This window comes from Chenopodium album, chromosome 17, assembly GCF_948465745.1.
Source record: "Chenopodium album chromosome 17, dcCheAlbu1.1, whole genome shotgun sequence".
Classification (NCBI taxonomy): domain Eukaryota; kingdom Viridiplantae; phylum Streptophyta; class Magnoliopsida; order Caryophyllales; family Amaranthaceae; genus Chenopodium; species Chenopodium album.
The window spans coordinates 10,119,232-10,141,587 of record NC_137850.1 but is presented as its reverse complement, the minus strand read 5'-3'; positions in this window follow the sequence as shown (position 1 = coordinate 10,141,587).

The window sequence follows — 22,356 nt, the reverse complement described above, 5'->3', positions numbered from 1 at the left end:
CATTAGGAATGATAAATCATAATGGGCCCTCCTCTAGATCATTGGGCCGCACATAAAGGTCAAACAGGGCCCAGTTTAGTAGTTTGGCCATAACTTGCTCATTATTCATCGGAATTGGGCTAATAATATATCGTTGGAAAGCTCTTTTTTGAGCCCTATCCAAATACACTATTATTGGACCCTTGCCATGGACAAAACTAAAATGGATTGGCCATTTTCATAAAATAGGTTTTCGAAAATAGAGAGAAAGAAGAGAAATAAAAACTAACCGCAACACTAGACTTTCTACACTTTCACTTTATTCGATTATGATTCGACGTGAAAAGTATTCATCATCGGGTTTGGTTTTGGGGAGACACATTTGGGTGTCTACAGAAGCCCCCACTTTGACTGAGTTTGGAGAAACGCAAGTTTCGAAAACAAAAGTCAAAGTAGCGATAGGGACGGAGAATGATTCAGAACGTTCTGCGATCCTATATCATTCTTGTGACGCCGAATACCTGCAAACTAGCGTTAGTTAAAACAGATAAAAGAGTTAAGAAACGCGTATCTTGCACCGTCGAGCACACGTCTCTGAAGGTAACCGACTTGTTGTGACGATCTTCCTCAAGCTAAGGGATACCACCTGAAGACTGCTACGCTTGTAACAGCCTCTAATTTTCATTGTGATAGTATTCTGCAAGCTAGAGAACACTATCTAAGATTGCCTCGTTTGAAACAATCTTCTACCGCCTTGTGACCATCTTCCGCAAGCTAGGGAACATGATCGAAGATAACTTCGCTTGAAATCACCTCCAGTTGTTTGTGACAACCCTCCGCAAGTTAGGGAACGTCGTCGACCAATGCTGCTACATCTCGAGCCTTTTCCTTGAATCATATTGACGACCTTCCCAATCATAGCAAAAGTTGTCGAAGACCGCCTCATCACGAACCGCTCTTCTCAAATCTTGGTGACAACCTCCACAATCTTAGCGAATGCCGTCAAAGACCGCCCATCTCGTGCTATCTTCTCAAATCTTAGCGAATGCTGTCGAAGACCGCCCATCTCGTGCTATCTTCTCAAATCTTGGTGACAACCTCCACAATCTTAGCGAATGTTGTCGAAGATAACTTCGCTTGAAGTCATCCTCAGTTCTCTGACAACCTTCCACATCCTAGGGAACGCTGTCGAAGATAACTTCTCTTGAAGTCATCCTCAGTTGTTACGATAATGTTCCAAAGAAAATTACCGAAGACCAACGTTTGTCGATCTTAAAGCTCGCTTGAACTTTGCTGTTGCAAATTTTTTTTGCTGTAATTTCCGCGGTGCCAATACGTCGGCACATTTTTGCTGTTTGTGAACCACTATGTCGGTGCCTTCTGCTGCTTGTGAACCATTATGTCGGTGCCTTTGCGATGAGCCAATGTTTAGGCGCTTTAAGCTAAGTGAGACGATCTTTCATTAGGTCGATCACCTATTGTGATTGTAATCGAGCCGATTACTTAATCATGTCAAATTGCTTATAGGGGCTAACTAGCGTACCAAGGAACCCGAAATTGCTGCATAAGGTCCACATAGTCACTTATGAGGGCCATGTATCCTGTCGCCGCATTGGCGCACACTGAAAATTACTGCCGCTGTAATTCTGCTCTGTCGCCGGTCGACAGATGTTGTCGCCAGGCGACATCCTTGTCGTCTGGCGCTGGAGTCGGGTCTTCCTTATTTTGCTCTTGCTGTTATTCGTTTCTCGATTTCACTCCGAACTTTGAACTTGGTCGTTTCCTTTCAACCAAATCCGCTCAAATCTTTTGTGGATTAAAGCTCTTCATCTCTAATTTACTGATCTATGTAACTCCTCTCATCTTGGAAGAATCTCATGTGTCATATTCGCGGTTTTTCGAAAAATCCGGGAATGTTCTTGCTTACTGGGATGCACCTGCATTTATATTTTGGACTATAGGACTTTGCTTATCTTTCTTTAGGGTTGACCTAAGACTTAGCGTTGCTTGACTCATTGACTTGACATGACTCAAGGTATAAACTTGACTTAATGATGACTCACTTCGTGTGACTCGTGTGTGCATAGTGTTGACTCATGAAGCTCGATATGTACATGACTCGAAATGCAGAAAAACAAAAATTTCCGTCATTTTTGTGGAGGGTACCGACTTTCTCCCGAAAAAGAAAGACGCAAAAAGGAGGAAGTTTTTGATGATGCATGTTGAATGAACTTAGTCAAACTTTGTTTGATACTATCTCTCAAGGTGCAAGGATTAACTCATCCTAGGTTATCTCAATTGTTGACTCAATGATGAAAGTATTTGGGTAACTTTGGCACGGAGGCTAAGCACTTCATACTTTGTGATGCAATGATGAGTGATGAGTGATTTTGTTATGACAAAGTATGCTTCAATGTTGTGTTAAGATTTCATGACAAAGGGTTCCTAAGGGAAGGACTATTTGGTCATGTATCTGTGATGTGTGTGAAAGTAACACTAAGATTAGGCCGCAAGGGCTAAGTGTGTGGAAAAATATATTGAAAAGAGTCAAATGGTGGTGACTCTTGGGCTGGGTAGGCTAATAATGTAAGGATCAAGCCCAAGTCTAGCTCTAAATGAAAAGGGATGAGCATTGGAAATTCCTAGATATGATCAATTATGAACGTAAATGTGAATGCATTTTTATTACGGCCGCACCTCGATGTGAGGTTGCCTACGTATCCGTTAGGAATAAGGCTGAACGTAGCTCTAGCTGAACCTCGCACAAGTGTGTGTATACCTCAAAAAGGTCTTTTTAAGGGTTGTAACGTGGTTAGGCTAAAGGTTATAAAAAAAAGGGATAAAGGCTCAAGACCCTAGATAAACCCCCAAGGTGTGCAACCTTGCTTTTGAATCTTTATATTTTTTATGCTTGAGGCTTTCTACTCTTTTTTTAGCTCTCTCTTTTGCTTTAGCATTTATTTTATTTTTATAAGTGTGGGAAATCCCGATCATGCGGTCTATCACTCACTTGGCATTCATGTTTCTCAGGCACGGTACCGAGCACTCGATAAGAGACGCAATCTAAACGTGTTCATATCAAAGACGTGTGCATGTCAAAGACATTGGAACACTTGCCCTTTTGTACACTTTATTATTTCTATTTTGCTATTTTAATATTTTGAATCACCCAAGCTTTTGTTCTTTGAAAATTGCATAAGTTACACACCATCCCATCCCAAGGTTAGGTAGATGTGGGTTGAAGAAAGAAAAGTCAATCGTTAGATGAGGCTCAAAGTGGTTTATCAAGAAAGGATTGCTTATTTGAAGGGTAAAAGATGATATGATATGGCTACAAGAGGTGCCTCAAATCATTGATATACCTCGTGCTCAGTTCGGCATGGATTTTTTTTTTATTTTTTTTTAATGCGATGTAATGCAATGATTATATGCAAGAAAATAAATGCTCATTTTATTAAAAGGTAAAAAGGAAAAACCTACAAAATAAGATCTAAGGAAAATAAAAGGTGCCTATGCTAGACTTATTGGGTAAAGGAAGAATAAAAGAAGAAATAGAAAAAGAAGTCACGAAATCTTGTCGTTGAAGCCCGCCTTATATCTTTTGCTTTATCATCACCCAGTCTTCTTGCTAGCTAGAGGGAATGGGATCTTGTTTGCTTCTATGAGATCTTGAATGAGATTTTGAAACCTGTAGCATTCATCGGTTCCTACATGCCTCAACAACTTTCTGTGTTCGTAAAATTTTCCAGTTTTTCGCAGCATTATTTCGGTTTTAGTTGTGAAAGATATTCCTCAAATTTCCTACGTGTAAAAAATCCTATGTTTTTTACTCATTACGGATGGTCTTTCCAATGAGAACCTTTTTTACACATACGACAATAATGTTAATCAAAATTACGCACATGAAATACTTAAAACTTTTCGAGTCTCATCCACTCATTCTAAATCATTGCCAAAAAAAATTTTAAGATTTAAAATAGAAATCTTCCCCAGTGGAGTCGCCAAAAACTGTAGGGAATATTTCAAGCCATCCTACACTTGAGCCCCACTGTGATCATACACTTAAGCATGGTGGCGTCCAAAGGGAAGGAAGCTAGAGCAAAAGAGTCGCCAACAAGTTTTAGGAACTTGTAAATCATTCAAAGGATGAAGGTTACACCCCTTAACGATCCAGGAGATCGTTAACTCCAATAGGTCTGGAACCATGACTAGTGTTCGGGGATGAAGGTAAAAATCCAATCTAAAAGAGAAAGAACCTTCCCTAAATAATAGGCCTCTACTTTATTCTTCTCGTATTCATGTGCGCTTTCTGACTAACATACAACTAATAAATTAACCCTAAATCTGTTTATCTATGTTTGTTGAAATTAATGCACAAACAAAACTATTATTGGCGATCACTTGAATTATAATCATATTAGCCCTAAACAAGATTATTAATTATCTTATTAAGCGTGATTACAAGTACCAATTCCTTTTAAACATGCATAAAATGTGTGATCAAGCAACAACAATGAATAAGCATCAAGCAACATAATAATAATAAAAATAATAATCATCATAATAATAATAATAATCATTATAGCAATCATAATAATCATAATTATCATAATCATGTTAAAGCATAATATTAATAGCAAGATCCTAGGCATGATACTAACAAGATTAATAACAAACCCTAGCATGTCACTAAACATAAAAATCAAAGCTTTAGCTCTAACATGATACTAACATGATATTGATATGATATTAGTAAGCATAAGAAGCACCCTAATCATGATACTAGAAAGCAATAATAACATCCTAACATGATGCTAGGAATTAATAAATAATAAACATGCTTTCTACAAGAATAGAGCAATAAGACTACATACTTTGATGCCTCGTATCTCTTTCTAATAACAAAATACACGTGTTAGTAACTTCAAGGAAAATATAAAATCAAACAATCAAATTAAATAATTGAAATAGAGATTTGGGACCAAACCCTCAGAAATATCAAACCTTTCACGTCTAGGGAGAAGGCAACTTCGAACTTGGCTAGGTGTGTCTAGATCTTGTGAATGCGGAATTTTGTTTGTGAAAAGTTGGTTTAGAAAGAGAGAGAGAGAGAGTATCAAGAAATTCTTGATGAGAGTTGGTTTTTTTTTATGAGAATTGATAATTAAAAACAGAGGTTAAAGGAGCTATTTATAACGAAAATCAGCCGGAATATGATAAAAAAGAATCAGAGTTTGAAAAGGAATAAAACACGACGTTGTCGCCGCAATAGCCTCTGTCGTCGCGTGACAGAGCCTGTCGCCAGGCGACAATCTGTGGTGCAGCGCTGCAAGCAGTTTTTCACACGTTTTCATATTTTTGATAAAATTAAGCGCACGAGGGGTAAAACTGTAACACTTTTTTTATTCTAAATAAAACTCAAAAAACTCAATTATCAATGCTAATCACATTAGGATTCAAAAGAACCTTCTAGAAGATCCTAGAAGACTATAATCAATCCTAATTGCATTAGGAATGATAAATCGTAATGGGCCCTCCTCTAGATCATTGGGCCACACATAAAGGTCAAACCGGGCCCAGTTTAGTAGTTTGACCATAACTTCCTCATTATTCATCGGAATTGGGCTTATAATATATCGTTGGAAAGCTCTTTTCAAGCCCTATCCAACTACACTATTATTGGACCCTTGCCATGGACCAAACTAAACTGGATTGGCCATTTTCATAAAATAGGTTTTCGAAAATAGAGAGAAAGAAGAGAAATAAAAACTAACCGCAACACTAGACTTTCTACACTTTCACTTCATTTGATTATGATTCGACGTGTAAATTATTCATCACCGGGTTTGGTTTTGGGGAGACACCTTTTGGTGTCTACACTTACACGCCAAATGTGGTTGCTTCTTAGTCTTCTCCAAGTGAGTCCTCAATATTGAGCCCTGTGTCGTGACCTTCTCCCCTTCGGTCAATAAATCCTAAATTTACATAATACTTTAAACTTCTAATATAATTACGTAACCACATCAAATAGGAATAACAATGTTAGTTAACAAACCTTATTCACGACAGCCATTGACATGTGTTCCGCTGTTCACCACCTTCAGTTGCCTTATGGCGGACGAACAACTTCAACTCATCAGCTAGTCCCAATAGCGGGTTCCCTTCGTTGCTCTTCCTATCCTTACCCTCATCAGGTTCAAGAATGTGAATATTGTCCACCTCATAAGTCTCCTCGACCGAATTCACTATCTCCTTATCCTTCCCTTTGTTATTACTTACATCTACTTTACCCCTCAATTGTTTCTGCTTTTGCTTCTCAATAGATATTGATTTCATCATCATTTTCCTTTGTGTAATATGAAGAATGACACAAAAACATCAATTTGTTTTTGGATCTTACACTACTGTTGTATGATGCAAATTAACCACAGAAGGTTCATACTCACCGAATTGTATTTCCGGTCACCGATTGGGCCATGCTTCATCTTCTGCGTATTATAAATTAAGATATAAACACATACACAAATCGAAGTTCAACATAAATCCTTCAAGTTTAAACATGAATACGTTACAGCACTTAAATTGTACTTCATAACAAACAGATTATGAATAATCCAGATATATCATTCATAACAAATTAGAAGAAAAAAAAGTCATATGTCATAGTAACAAAAACCCTAGATGTCACCCAAAAAGCAGCTAACTTCTGCAATTTAGGGTAACCCACTTGTAACATATAACACATAATATTCGACTGCTCAATATAACATTGCAGCAAACATAGCCTAGGCATAAAAAGTCAAGTACACACACACTCTAAAATAGACAGAAAATAAAGAGAGGGGGAACATCATTTAGTTCACAATAGAATAGCTCAATTAACAAAGCAATAGTAAAATTATAATAACTTTCTGGTAGAGTTTTAAATGGTTTGAAACATTATCTTATTCGTTGACATACTTGCCAACATATTAATTCGAGTTAATATACTGAAAAGTCACAATTAACTTACCAGAAAGTACAATAACTAATGATTTGATAATAATTACAAACTATCTTCTATACTTATTCAGATGCCAGGGTATCTGTAATTAGAAAATGCCTCACTAATCTACAATATACCACTCAATGCAGAAACAGGGAAGCAGACATAACCAGATCATGAAAAGTTATACAGATAATACTCGGCGAAAGTCATGACAAGATGTATCCAAATAGGTTTTTCACAATTCAGCAATAAAGAAAGAAAATGCTTCCCCGCTTGATTAACCTATTGTTATTCTAGCCCCTAACACCACATCATTCTAGAAACCACCCACAACCATTGCGATGACAACCAAACAGCAGCAAATTAGGCTAAAAAACATAATAAAATCAGAGAAAAACAAGAATTCAATTACAACTAGCGAACCTCAATACCCTCTAATGAACAGGAATTCAAAGCAAAGCAAGATTTTAGAGCAAGACGAGAATTCAATTAACTAACACCACATCATTCCAGCAACTACAATCTAAACAACCAACCCCCATTCTCCAGAAAATATATATTTAACCACTAACAGGGAAAAAAAAACACGAAATAACTAGAGTTGGAATTTTTACACTAAAAATAATTAGGACTTTTTGCATACTCAATCAATTATGAATGATATTTAATTAATTGACTTTAATTAGACCATGGAAACCAAATTAAAATCAATAATTGGACAAAAAAATCAATGGTAACCCTAAAATTCGTAGTTGGCAAATTACAATAAGCAAAGAGTGGAAGGGACGGCAAGTATTTAAACTTACCTGGTGATATAAGTGCTAGTCAGTTGGAGGGTAAATTAGTCACTACTGTTCCATTGATTTTGGCTAATGGAGAGTGCTGAGTTGGAGGATGAGCTAGAAGGAGGTGTAACAAATTAGATTCTTTCTGTTAGAGTTGTTATTTTCATTTACAAGTTCATTGCATGTAATGAAGGCTATTTAAGCCAATTAGTGGTTGTAATATTTTTCATGCTGAATTAATACAACTCCTCCCTTCCTTCTCTATCTCTCTCTACAATTCTCTCTCTATTCTGCTATCACATTTTCTACATTGATCATTCCTCTCGAAGTTTCCCTTCTCTATTGGATTACTTATGAGGTAATCAAGCTGCTACTCATCCATTAAGTTGGATTGGAGCAGAGGTTACTATATTTCCCCTGTGATTTCTAAGTTACTCGAGTCCTGTTGCATCATTTGGTATAAGAGCCTCCTATGTTCTTAGACCCAATATGCCTCCAAAGAAGAACACCGAGGTGAATCATGAAGATGATGACCCTGTCACATCTGCAAAGCTGCAGAAACTAGAGGTAACCCTGAAAAATCTCATAGATGAACTGAATAAACATCTCACTGAAAACAATAACAATCATAGCTTGAATATTAGTCAAAACACGAAATCCATATCCGAATTGCATGATCTTATGGTAAGATTATCTGTACAAGTTACTAAATTAGTATCTGATGTTAGTACACCTGAGAAATCTCTTGCTAAATCTCTTGACAATTCTTTGGGAAAATCTGGACAGTTGAACAATGGTAGTAATGACACTAATTCAAGCTACCAATATTCGACTAGGCTCACTAAAATTGAGTTCCCTAAATTTAATGGTGATGATCTAAAATCATGGTTGTATAAGTGCAACCAGTTCTTTGAACTGGATAACATTGCTGATGCTAAAAAAATCAAGTTAGCAGCAATACACCTGGAAGGGAAGGCATTGCTTTGGCATCAAAATTATGTCAAAGATAAACCACCCCCTAGATTGGAGCAGTATGTCAAGGACATTACTAGCAGGTTTGGTGAGCTATATGATGATCCAATGTCAGATCTGAAGGCACTCAAGCAGATTAGTACCATTCAGGAATACCATGATGCCTTAGCTAGTAGACTAGATCTGTCAACTGGTTAACTTTTGATTTGTTACCTAGGAGGTCTGGAGGTAGAAATCCAATTATCAGTAAGAATGTTTGCTCCTACAACCATTCAGCAGGCACACTGCCTTGCTAAATTGCAAGAACCAGCCCAAAAAGCCAAGAAAACCAAAACCCTACCCAAAACTCAACCCCCTTACTACCTAAACCCAAACACATCACCCAAAACCCAAACACTAGCCTACCTTGGAAAGGAACAACCCCAAACACATATAAACCTCCCAATACTTATAACCCTGCCAGGAGAACTTTTACCCCAGCTGAAATGAATGAGAAGAGAGCTAAAGGTCTGTGTTTTTGGTGTGATGAGAAGTTTGAGCTGAGAAATGTATGCAAGGGTAGGAAACCCGGATTATATCACTTGAAATGGAGGATACAGAAGAAGAGGAGGGTGATGTATAGACTGCAGAACCAGAAGAAAATGATGTTGCCAGTGCTCAAATCTCCTTGCAAGCATTGGATGGTTAATGTAGCTTCAACACCATGAGAATAATGGGTCAGCATGGTATGAAACCCTTGCACATTTTACTGGATTCTGGCAGCACACATAACTTTATAAACACTTCTACAGCTTTGAAACTGGACTGTAAAGTAGAAAAGGTGTCACCCATGTGGGTTAAGGTGGCAGATGGAGGTCAACTGAGGTGTGATACTATGATTAAAGGGTTTAATTGGAGAATGCAGGGTTACACCTTCCAGGCTGATATGCTATTACTCCCTCTAAGTGGAAGTGATATAGTCTTGGGAATTCAGTGGTCTTCAACCTTAGGTCCAATAATGTAGGACTTTAAGAACTTGACCATGGAATTTAAGTAAGACAGCAAGAAGGTGAAGCTGAGAGGTGCTGCTAAAAAGAAAATAAAGAGCATATTGCCAATACAGTTTAGTAGATTACTTCAGAATGGGGGAAAGCTTTCCATGCTGCAGATAATTCACCCTACTATAGAGTGGGGCCCCAAATTGGACTTGAATATGCTGGAGGAGCAAGGAATACAGGCAGTAGACTTAGAGAAATTATTAGCTAATTACTTTAAAGTTTTTGAAGCTCCAGCAGGATTACCCCCTGTTAGAGAACTTTTGATCATAAGATTCCCTTAACAGCTAGTACAACTTCCATTAATATCAGGCCATACAGGTATCCTACTACTCAGAGAATTGTGATAGAGGAATCGGTGCAGGAACTGGCTGACCAAGGAGTGATTAGGGACAGCAACAGTCCTTTTGCTGCTCCCGTAGTCTTGGTGAAAAAGAAGGATGGTGGGTGGAGGATGTGTGTGGATTACAGGGCTTTAAATAAAGCCACTGTTAAGGATAAATTTCCTATACTTGTCATTGAGGAATTGCTGGATGAGCTGCAGGGTACTTCTTTCTTTTCAAAGATAGATCTAAAATCTGGTTATCACCAGATTAGAATGCATCCTGAAGATATACACAAAACTGCTTTCAAGACACATTTTAGGCATTTTGAGTATTTAGTGATACCTTTTGGGCTCACAAATGCACCTTCCACTTTTAAAGCATTGATAAATCATGTATTTAGGAAGCAGTTGAGAAAATTCATCATGGTATTCTTTGATGATATTCTGGTGTATAGTTCTTCTTGGGAGGAACACCTGCAACATCTTTAGGAAGTCTTATCAATCATAAGATCTCATTCCTTGAGGGCCAACCTCAAGAAATGTACTTTTGGTGCACAGAGAGTGAACTACTTGGGTCATGTTATTACTTCTGAGGGAGTATCAACTGAGCATGAGAAAATACAAGCTATCCTAGACTGGCCTCAACCTCAAAACCTTAAACAGCTCAAAGGATTCTTAGGTTTGACTGGCTATTATAGGAGATTTGTTAAGGATTATGGAAAAATTTGTAGACCCTTAACAAATTTGTTGAAGAAAGACTCATTCACTTGGAGTGAGGAAGTTGAGGCTGCATTTAACTTGCTGAAAGCTGCTATGACTTCCCCACCAGTGCTTGCTTTGCCTGACTTCCAAGTCTCATTCACCATAGAGACTGATGCTTCAGGAATAGGGTTGGGAGTTATCTTAATGCAGAAGGGACACCCCATTGCCTTCATCAGCAAGGCTCTGTCTGAAAGGAATTTTCATTTATCAGCCTATGAAAGAGAGATGTTAGCTATTGTGTATGCGGTCAAGAAGTGGCAGCACTACCTTATGCTCTTACCCTTTATGATCAAATTAGACCAACAGAGTTTGAAACATTTACTTGATCACAAAATTGTCACTCCCTTCCAGCAAAAGTGGTTGTAAAAATTGGCTAGTATGGACTATGTCATTGAATATAAGCAAGGGAGTGAAAACAAGGTGGCTGATGCACTTTCTAGAATATCTCACTCTTAGTTAATGGTCATGATGGCTTCAACAATAAATTCATCACTCTTGGAAGAGATTCAAGAAGCTTAGTAGACTGATCCCAATTTACAGAAGATCATTGCAGATTTAACTGCTGAACCAGACTCTTATAAGCATTATAAATGGAAGAATGAGTAATTGACCAGAAAATGAAAATTTGTGGTCGGATTTGTCCCTGAGCTTAAGAAGAAGATTTTACTTTGGTTACACAATTCAGCAGTGGGAGGACACTCTAGAATAGAAGCCACTTTAAGAAGAGTAAAGAGTTTGTTCTACTGGTCTGGCCTGAAGAAGCATGTGACAGATTACATCAAGCAATGTGAAGTCTGTCAAAGATGTAAGTATGACCCCAGTACCTACCCTGGTCTATTGCAACCATTACTTATACTTGAAAAAGTTTGGGAAGAGGTGACCATGGACTTCATAGAAGGACTACCTAAATCACTTGGCAAGGAAGTGATTCTGGTGGTAATTGATAGGCTGAGCAAGTATGCTCACTTTATTGCCCTATCTCATCCCTATTCTGCATTAAAAGTGGCTCAAGCTTACTTAGACAATGTCTATAAGCTGCATGGATTTCCAAAATCCATCATTTATGATAGGGATCCTGTCTTCATCAGTTCTTTCTAGAAGGAATTGCATCGGCAGGGTCTACAACAGAAGCTTTCCACTTCTTATCACCCTCAAACTGATAGGCAATCAGAAGTGCTAAATAGGTGTCTGGAAACATATCTGAGATGTATGTGCACTTATACACCCCAGGAATGGGTTATACACCCTAGTATAACACTACATACCACTCTGCAATTCAAACAAATCCATTTGAGATCTTGTATGGTCAGGCTCCTCCTATTCATGTCCCTTATGTGAAAGGAATGAGCATGATTGATAGCATAGACAGGAGTTTGCAGAAAAGGGAGGAGGCTTTGGCTATGATCAAGGAGCATTTAAAAAAAGCTCAACACAGAATGAAATAGCAAGCTGATAGACATAGGAGTGAGAGGGCTTTTGCTGAAGGAGAATGGGTGTATTTGAAACTGCAACCTTATAGACAACAGTCTTTTGTGCAAAGGAACAGTCAGAAGCTGGCAGAAAGGTATTTTGGCCCTTATTAGGTTATCAGGAAGGTGGGTAAGGTAGCTTACACTCTCAAGCTTCCTACACATTCGAAAATCCATCCCACTTTCTACGTGTCTCAGTTAAAAAGGTACCATGGTCCTGTTCCCCCTCCTACTGGGTCTTCTAGACTTCCTGCTACTGATTCTGGTAATGTAAGGTATCCAGTTGCTTTAATGAATAAGCGGTCTGTGAAAAAGGGAAACAATGCAGTTGTTCAATGGTTGATTCATTAGTCAAATGCCAGTCTTGAAGATGCAAGCTGGGAAGATGCTGAGCTGATTGAATCCCAGTTCCCTGAATTTAATCCTTGGGGTCAAGGATTTTATCAAGGGGGAGGCATTGATGCAAGTGCTAGTCAGTTGAAGGGTAAATTAGTCACTACTGTTCCAGTTTGGCTAATGGAGAGTGCTCAGCTGGAGGATGAGCTGGAAGGAGGTGTAACAAATTAGATTCTTTCTGTTAGAGTTGTTATTTTCATTTACAAGTTCATTGCACGTAATGAAGGCTATTTAAGCCAATTAGTGGCTGTAATATTTTTCATGCTAAATTAATACAACTCTTCCCTTCCTTCTGTATCTCTCTACAACTCTCTCTCTATTCTGCTATCACATTTTCTGCATTGATTATTCCTCTCGAAGTTTCCCTTCTCTATTGGATTAATTTTGAGGTAATTAAGATGCTACTCATCCATTAAGTTGGATTGGAGCAGAGGTTACTAGATTTCCCCTATGATTTTTGGGTTACTCGAGTCTTGTTGCATCACCTGGGAGAAGAAGTGGTGGCACAGCGGAGGAAGATGAAGAGCGACGGTGAGGGTCGATTCTCTGAAACTAAGTTTTCTACATGTTTTTTTTTCTAAAAAGAAGAGTGATCAAGTTTTTTCTGCTTCATTGTATTAAAAAAAAAGGAAAGTTTTCTCTGCTTCATTATACTAGACTAACTAGAGGGCTGCCCACTTAATCTTCTTGATTAACAAACTTTGTCAACCTTTCCTACAATGCAAAATATAGAGTAAGTGCATGATGAGTCGGCATCCTAGTGATTGGTTAATAGTTACACCTGGGCAAATTGTTATGAAGCGCTAGTGCTGTCAAATTTCAAATCGAAACCGTTTAACAGCCCGAAACCAACCGACCCAAAGGAAAACCGAATCGATTAAAAATCTATTTTTTAAAACCAAAAACCTACCCGAACCGTATTTAAATAAACTCAAAACTGAACCGATCCGAATAATGTCGAACCATATAAGAAACGAACCCGTTAACAAACCAAACTAGGTCTAAACCGAACTAAAATAAAACCGAATCGAAAAATAACTGAACCGCTTCTAACCCAAAACCGTTTCCAACCCAAAACCGTTTGAACCAAGATAAAAACCGTTTACACCGAACCGTTAACAAACTGCAACCCGTTCGCATCAAACCGTTTATAAACCGAACCACTTACAAGCTGAACCGTCTATAAATCAAACTGTAATTTCGATGTCACAACAACTTATCAAATCATGATTATGCCATACTCCGTATCAATTAGATGATTAAATAAGAAGCAGCTAATAACCTGATAGTAAAACAATAATAATACATTAATACACTAAACTTTTATAATCTACTTCGTAATAAACTAGTAAGATCAGTATGACTAAACTTGAAAATAACACGATATGTATTTATAAAGTCGATGAGAATTTGTAATAATATAATGCCTAAATATGAGGTGATGAAGTCTCGGCTTAATATAAAACTTGTTAACTAGCAAAAGGTTAGCAAGTACTATCAAATTTCAAACCAAAATCGTTTAACTGCCAGAATCCAAACGACCCGATAAAAAACCGACTTTTTTAAAATAAAAAACAGTTCCGAACCATAATTTAGTAAACACGAAATGGAACTAATCCGAATAACGTTAAACCTTATAAGAGCCGAACCCATTAACAAATCGAACCAATTATAAACCAAACTAAAATAAAACTGAACCGAAAAAGAACCGAACCGTTTCTAACTCGAAACCGTTTCCAACCTAAAACTGTTTGAACTGGTATAAAATCCGTTTACACCGAACCGTTAACAAACTGCAACTCGTCTGCACCGAACCTTTTACTACCCGAACCGAATTAAAACCGCTCAAGAATAAACCGAAACTGAATTGAACCAATAATTATTTAAACCGAACTGAAACCGACCCGTAAGACACTTGAACCGATTTCAAACCGACCAAATTTCAAACCGACCCGATTTCAAACCGAACCGAAACTGAATTGTCAAACCGATTTGACAGTACTATGAAGCGGCACTACTTATAAGAGCAACTACAATGGTTGGCTAATTCTTTTAATAGCTTGTCATGCCACATCATCTTCTCAAGCTACAATAAATTCTAGCTATTTGTTTCTCCAATGGTTTAGCTACTTGAAAATTAATTTATCTTTAAATTTATAATAATTTTTATCTAATAAATATTTACAAAGCTAATTTGCTTGCCAAAGCTAATCAACAAGATGTACAACAATGATATAGCTACTAGCTTAAGATTTTAATATTTACAAGCTAGTCCTTTTTCCTAACCATTAGAGTTGCTCTAAACACCTTAGCCGTTAGTTAATGGGGGGTTTACGGTTGAAGATGAATATTATTTTAGCATTTATTGTAGTTAGGTGGTGGTTCATAGACCATTCAAAGATATTTGACTCTTATTTTTTCCTGTACTGAGCCCTTCTCTGCTCTGCTCTACTCTGCTGAAATCTGCTCTGCTGTATCCTACTCTGGATTAATAATATAAGTAAAACAATAAATAATAATTACTATTTAATAATAATAGTATATATTCAAGAATAATAATAATAATAATAATTAATAATTCACAATACAAATTATTAATATTTATAATAATATTAATTAATAATAATGTCTAACAATTTCTAAATATATATTGATCATAATAATAACACATTATATATATATATATATATATATATATATATATATATATATATATATATATATATATATATATATATATATATATATATATATTGGGGGAATAATAATACTTCATATTTAATAATAATACTACAATATTATTTTATAATAAAAAGTAATGATATAAAAATGAAGATATTTTACTGAATGTCACCCTTTTTTATTTAAAGAAATTAAAAAAAGTAATTAAATTAATTAATAATCAAATCTAAAAGCTACCTGTTTAGGGTAAAAAATACCCTAAGTACGTGGACCAATCCTGTGGTGACACGTGGCCCAATCAACTGGCGACACGTGTCACCGTTTTGGAAGATGACACGTACAAAGATCAAGGGAGCACCTAAAATAAAGAGAGTGACAAAAGGCCTCCTTACATCAGGAGGCCCAAAATCCTAGAAAGCCGCAAAACGGAGCCCCCAAAGAGACACGTATCCTTCCCTGATTGCGCAGCCAATCAGGACCCTAAATCCTAGGTCACTTACCCTAAGGGGCACAAATCCCCACCCCTATAAATACCCCAATCATTGATGATGGGAGGGGTGGATTGTGACATAACATAAAATAAAGCTCTAAATAGCTCCAACTTCTCTCTACTTTCTTTCTTTAGTTTACTCTGTTTTTCGGTCACTAACTTGATTGTCGGAGGCGGATCTCCGGCCACCGGAGTTCCGTGTTTTTTCATGTGTCCGAGTCTCACTGCCAGCGAAGCGTGACCAGTATCCCGAGGGATTCCAAAAACACCTCGAAACATTTGGCGCCGCCTGTGGGGATACTCGTCCGTAATGGCAGTAGATGGTCAGACACCAGGTGTCGGCCCTGGCCCCGGCCAGGACGGCCATGTCGAAGATATTGTTACTACAATCCATTCTAGTGATCCTCTCACCTACACGTTTCGAGAGGCTAATGATCCTCCCGTTACAACTGGTTCGCTTAAGCTTGCTTTGAACAAGCTCCTTACAGAGCTTGAGCGTAAGAGGCCTTCTTCTTCTAGTCAGCCGCCTAGGAGAGAGGGGGAAGGCACCCAAAAGAAAGCTTAGAGCAAAGGGACTAATGCCGAAGATGCAGGGAATACCCCGTACCGTCAGCATGAGCGTTCACCGGGGGTGCCAAGGGCAGATGTGTCCCGGCTCCTTGAGAGAACGCAATCGGCTGGGGGCAGGACAGACGGCCACAGAAGGAAGTACTGAGCCGTCTCGTCGATGGAAGGATGCTAGGGATTACATCCGGTATAAGCAACGTGAACGGATAGCTTATTCGGACACAGCCTCTACACCAACTATGCCAGATGATTTCTCAAACCATACCTCTTCCAAGCATACCAGCACGGCCAAGACCAGCAGGAGTCAAGCTGCTCGTACGCAAACTCCCATTCCTCTACAACCGGTTCAACCAGTTCATTATCAGATTCCCCAGAATTTTAATGCTTTTTTGCCTCACAACCCTAATGTCCTCGGACAGTATGGTCAGTACGGCAAGCCGTTCGACCAGGTGCCATCCCTGGGCGGACCGGCCGTACAATCTCAGCCCATTGATTAGCAAATGCGTCTGGTTAATCTTGGAGACAAGCCGCCTCCATTGTCTCAAGAGATTCTTAGCTCTCCTCAGCCTACAAAGGTGAAGAGTGTACTCGTGGGTGCCTATGATGGCTCGGGCAACCAAGAGGAGCACGTCACTTCGTACAGAAACCTGATGTATCTGCAATGTGTTGATGACGCCACTTGGTGTAGATGTTTCCCGGCCACCCTCAAGGGCGTGGCGCAAGACTGGTTTAATAGCTTGCCGGCCGGGTGCATCAATTGTTTTACTACTTTAAGTATGCTGGTCGTTGGAAACTTCTCCTACAACATCCCCCCAAGGAAGACTAGTCTTAATTTGGCTACAATTGTCCAAGGAAAAAGTGAAGAACTGCGTTCGTATGTCCAGAGATTTAACTAGGAAAAGGCCCAAATTCAGAATCTGCCGGATGAAATGGCTTATTCAGAATTCCTTCGAGGGCTAAGGCATAATGGTTTCAAATTTGACCTGGTCAGAAAGAAGGTTCAGACATACGCAGGTGTTTTGCGGGAAACCGAAGCCTATTGAGGCAACTGATTTCTATTCCCTCACAAAGTCCAAAGTACCCGCCAAAGGAGCTGAGAAAAAGCAATCTTCTCAGCAAGACTCGGCTGGGAAAAAGAAAGAAGGAAAGAACTAGAGAAAGGAAGTGTGGGTGGCGGATGATCAGCATCCAAAGTCAAAGAAGGTCAAGATGTACGAACCTCAATATGAATTCAACAAGGATTGTTATTTGATTTTGATGGAGATTAAAGACAAATTTGAATTTGAGAAGCCCAAGCAGTTGAGAGGCTTGGCTCAGTATCATAACAAGAACAAGTATTGCCACTACCATAAGGATGTTGGGCACGATACAAATGAATGCAACAATTTGAAGAGACTGTTAGATAAGCCGGCCGAGAAGGGCATGCTTAATTCATATGTCATAAAGCCGAATTTCACCTCCAACCGGACAGACAAAAAGTCCGAGAAGAAAAAACAAAGTGATAAAGGAAAGGATGGAAATAGTATTGATTCTGGTTGTGTGGCTGTCATATCAAGCGGCTTTGATGTAGGCGGCCCAACCATGAAGGGAATTAAGCAGGATGCGAGAAATTATGCGAAGGTAATGCATGCCGAGGGGGTCAAAGTGGAACCTTTCCTAGAGGTGACGGTCAGTGAGGCCGACCGAGGGGAAGTCAAGGCTCTCCACAATGACCCAATGGTCTTTCTTCTGAAGATAGCCAATTTGAAGGTCAAGCGGGTACTGATAGATACGGGCAGGTCGTCTGAAATTATCAGTTTGTCCCGTTGGTTGGGTTCGGAGGAAATGTCATACTCCCAGCTGAACAAATAGATCTGCCAGTTCGGCTCGGGGTAAAGGGGGAAGGTAGGGACATGGTCGTCCGCTTCCTTGTGGTCAAAGAGCTCACGAGCTACAACGTGATACTCGGCCGCCCTACTTTAACCGCAGATAAGGAAGTAATTGTCCCCCATCTGATGCTGCTGAAGTTCGAAAGGTCAGATGGGAAAATTGGTTAGATCCAAGGAAATCAAATAATGTCGAAGGAATGTAACCAGCTGGCAGTTAAGCCAATTATTCGTGGACAAGGGAGGTCATCCGAGCCAAACTCAGATGATGGGTCATTCCAAGCATTCCAGGTCGGCCAGAAGAGGAATTCGATCAAAAAAGAGTATGCCCAGCAATTAATGACCATCGGCCGGCCAGAAGAGTTAAGACCCCAGCCGGCCGGCGATCACCAAGATATAGTGTTGGACCCTGATCAACCTGATCGGACAGTCAAGGTTGGCACTATAGCCGTGGGTTTCCTTGGGGACGACCTAATCAAGCTGGTGAGAGAATTCAAGGATTTATTTGCATTCAAATTAAGAGAAATGTTGGGTATTAGCCCAGACCTGGTTGTGCACCAGTTAGTTAGTTGTGAATCCACTTGTTAAGCCCGTCCGACAGAAGAAGCGGAAGAACGGGGAAGAAAGGAATCAGGCGGCCGTAGCCGAAGTAAGAAAGCTGCTGGACACTGGTTTCATTCGACAGTGCTACTGTAGACACCTACTTTTGGCCTCTTGTCCCGAAAGGAAGTGCGATGACGTTACAAAAACCCGTTCTTCATGCTAGATCAAAGTTAAAGTGTTTATGGACTATGAAATGCATTATAAAGCAATTTAAAACTCATATTTGAGACCAAGTTATCTTAGAGCCTTGTCCAATTACTAATTAGGCCTAAAACGTGCTCATACATGTTTAAACTTGATTAATAACGGACCCAAATGCGGCAAATGCAATGATTCGATCCAATGAATCTTACATTGTTGAAAATCGAGCAAAACAGACAAATCAACCATCATATTTCCATGCATGGCCTATACAGATGGATAGCCCTTTCAAAGATATTTCCAACGGTATATTATAAGCCCAATTCCGAGCTAAAACGAAGAAGTTGTGATCAAAACACTAAACCGGGCCCTAAAACCAACACCCTTGCACTCCAACGGCCATATCTTTTGATCCATAAAATATTTTAACCTAATTCTAAAGGAATTGGAAAGTAGACATTCAAATCTTTCCAATGATATCTCACACGCCTAAATCCAACTTCGCAATCAAAAGTTATAAAAGTTTTAAAAATGTGTTTTCGTATAAGGCAAACTGCATCCCAGCGCAACTCAGTAAGTTGCGCGCGCATGGCGCACGTGACTCATTGAGATGAGAGCGGCACCCAGCGCGACTCATAGAGTTGCCCGCGCCATCGGACAGCTCAGCTCTAAAACCCTAAACCTAGATCCCTACGCCTATAAATAGGGGTTTTCGTTCAACCCGAGGGAGGACCGAAAAAAATCAGAATTAAAACCCTAGCATTCTCAAAACCCTAAGTTCTCTTACTATCATACTACTTTTCTTCTCTCTTCTCAAATACTTTCCAACTCTAATTGAATCCATTGAAGTCCTTGGAGGTACAAAGAAGAAATAAAGTCCATAAATGCATTAAACGGAGATTTAACATAAAAGAAGAACGGTTAGTTTCCTAAGCACTTAGATAAATCACTTTTCTTTTATTCTTTAAATAACTTTAATTGATTAATTAGTGTTATTTGATCACTTTAAACAAAATTTTAATTAATTAATTCACATAGTATTCTTTCGTTAATCAAGACTTGAATTTGATAATTAATTGTTGTTTTATCACTTAAGACAAGGCGAATATTGTTTATTTTGTTCTTTTCATGAATATTGATTAAACAAAGAATAACGACTTTTGCAATGTAATTCCTACGTGATCAATAAGTGTAAATAAAATCAACTAACTTAGACTTTAGGTATCACGTTGCATGTATTGTTTGGTAATGAAATTGTGAAAAAGGAAGAGCTAGTAGAGGTCATACGAAGGCTAAGATAGTGATTCCCCTCTAAAGGGAACGTTATCTTAGTACCCTCGCTCCCGAACTCATTTTTGTTTTATGTAGACCAATTTGGGCATGGGTAAACTTGCGATTCATGCTAATTATCCCTTGAACTCTACTTGGGAGAAAAGCATGAACGAGGTTTATGAGTTTTCCTAAAACTCATTGGCGACTCCTACTTGTTTCTTACAAAAAAGCATGATGAGAGTATCATTTCTAATTCAAGGTCTCCCAGACAGTCAGGAATTCAAATCCTAATACACCCTAACAAGTGTAAAGTCCTAGGCTTTTAAAGGGTCATGGGCATCTAAGGAGAAAGATCCCCTACGATGGGAACACCCTCCTTACAGTGGCGACTCCACTGGGGACTTAGAGGTTACAAGATTAGTTCGTAGTTATGGTTCAAGGTTTCCAACACTAGGTTGCCTATGGATTTTAACGAGAATTAACTTGGATAATCTCTAGTTAGAGAGCGAGACTCGAACGCATAATATCTTCCTTTTTCACAAAAGTAAAAATCAAACAAGCAACATTGCATCATGCATAATCATAGCACACTTTAACCTTTGAGGATTGGCTCATTGACTAGGGGTTACCAACACTAGTCTTCTATCCCGAAATCAATAACAATCATCCACCCATATCGCCAACAAAATGTTGGGGGGGGGGCTATTTCATGAGTCAAAACGTTGAGTGATTGATTCGTGCATCGCCCCTTAAGATATGGTACCTTTGGACACCCAAGCCTTGACCTTAGAATGGCATTGTATGCTTTGACGGTTCCCTTTATGTGCTTATGTGACTACATGAATATGTGCTTCGTGTCTAATCTAACTAATTCCAACTTTTTACCTAGAGATATAATTAAAAATAAAAAAAAAAATTCGCAAAAATTATGGTTCGACAAAAAAAAAATAAATAAATAAAAAATTTTCGAACCTACCAGGTGGCACGCGCAACGATCAAAGTTGCGCACGCCCTCCAAGCGCAAGTTCAGAATTTGCGCGCGGCACCTCCGCGCAACTCTGTGTCTTGCGCACGCCCACTGTTCAACGTTGACTTTGACTCGTTATGAGCAATATCATACGGAGAAAACGATATTACCGCTTCAAGGTTAATCGTTAAGTAGGTGCTAAAAATATCTCTTTGGCTAACAACGTTGTCTAACTTAATTACCTTTATTTTGATCGTCTTTTTTTTGTTTTTTCTTTTTTTCAAAAAAATCAAAAAAATGTTTTTTTTATCGTTCTTTTTGCGTTTTCGCAAAAAAAAAAAAGGAAACGCATGTGACAAATGTTACCCTTAAAGTTGCACTTTCCACCTTAGTGCAAGACGGAAAATTGCGCGCGATACTATCTTTGATTATGATGATTCGTTTACGTACTTTATAATCGAACTAATGACATTACTTCTTATTAGGTTCGTCATTAGAAGTTCGCATCCCCTAATAGGACGTCATCAATATGTTTATTCTTAAACGTGCCTATTTTCGTGTTGATCATGTTTTAGTTGTAATTGATCAACCTTGATTTAAGAGTATAATTTATTTACCTCTTCTATGGTTTAAAAAGAAAATCCCGAGAACCTTACTTGGGATGTTTACCTCACAAAAAAAAAAGAAAAAAAAAAAAGAGAGAGAAAAATAGAAAGAAAAAAAAAAGAAAAAAATCATTCTTAAAAAAAAGGGAGTATGATACAAAAAAAAAATTATTATGAATGATAAAACCGAGAAAATGATTTAATTATTTCTTCGATTTTACATTCGGAAGCCATCATTCTTTTTAAGAAAATAGTAATATATTATCCTTTAAAGACGAGCAATATGAGAATCATAATTAAAAAAAAAACAATATAGATCTCTATTGTAATCTAAATGATCAACAAATACCATAGTATATTTGATCATTTTAAGGAGTATGTTTGGGTTGATTAATATTCCAAAAAATTTGATGAGCTTTTTCAATCCAACTTTCTTTTCTTTCTCTTCTACCTT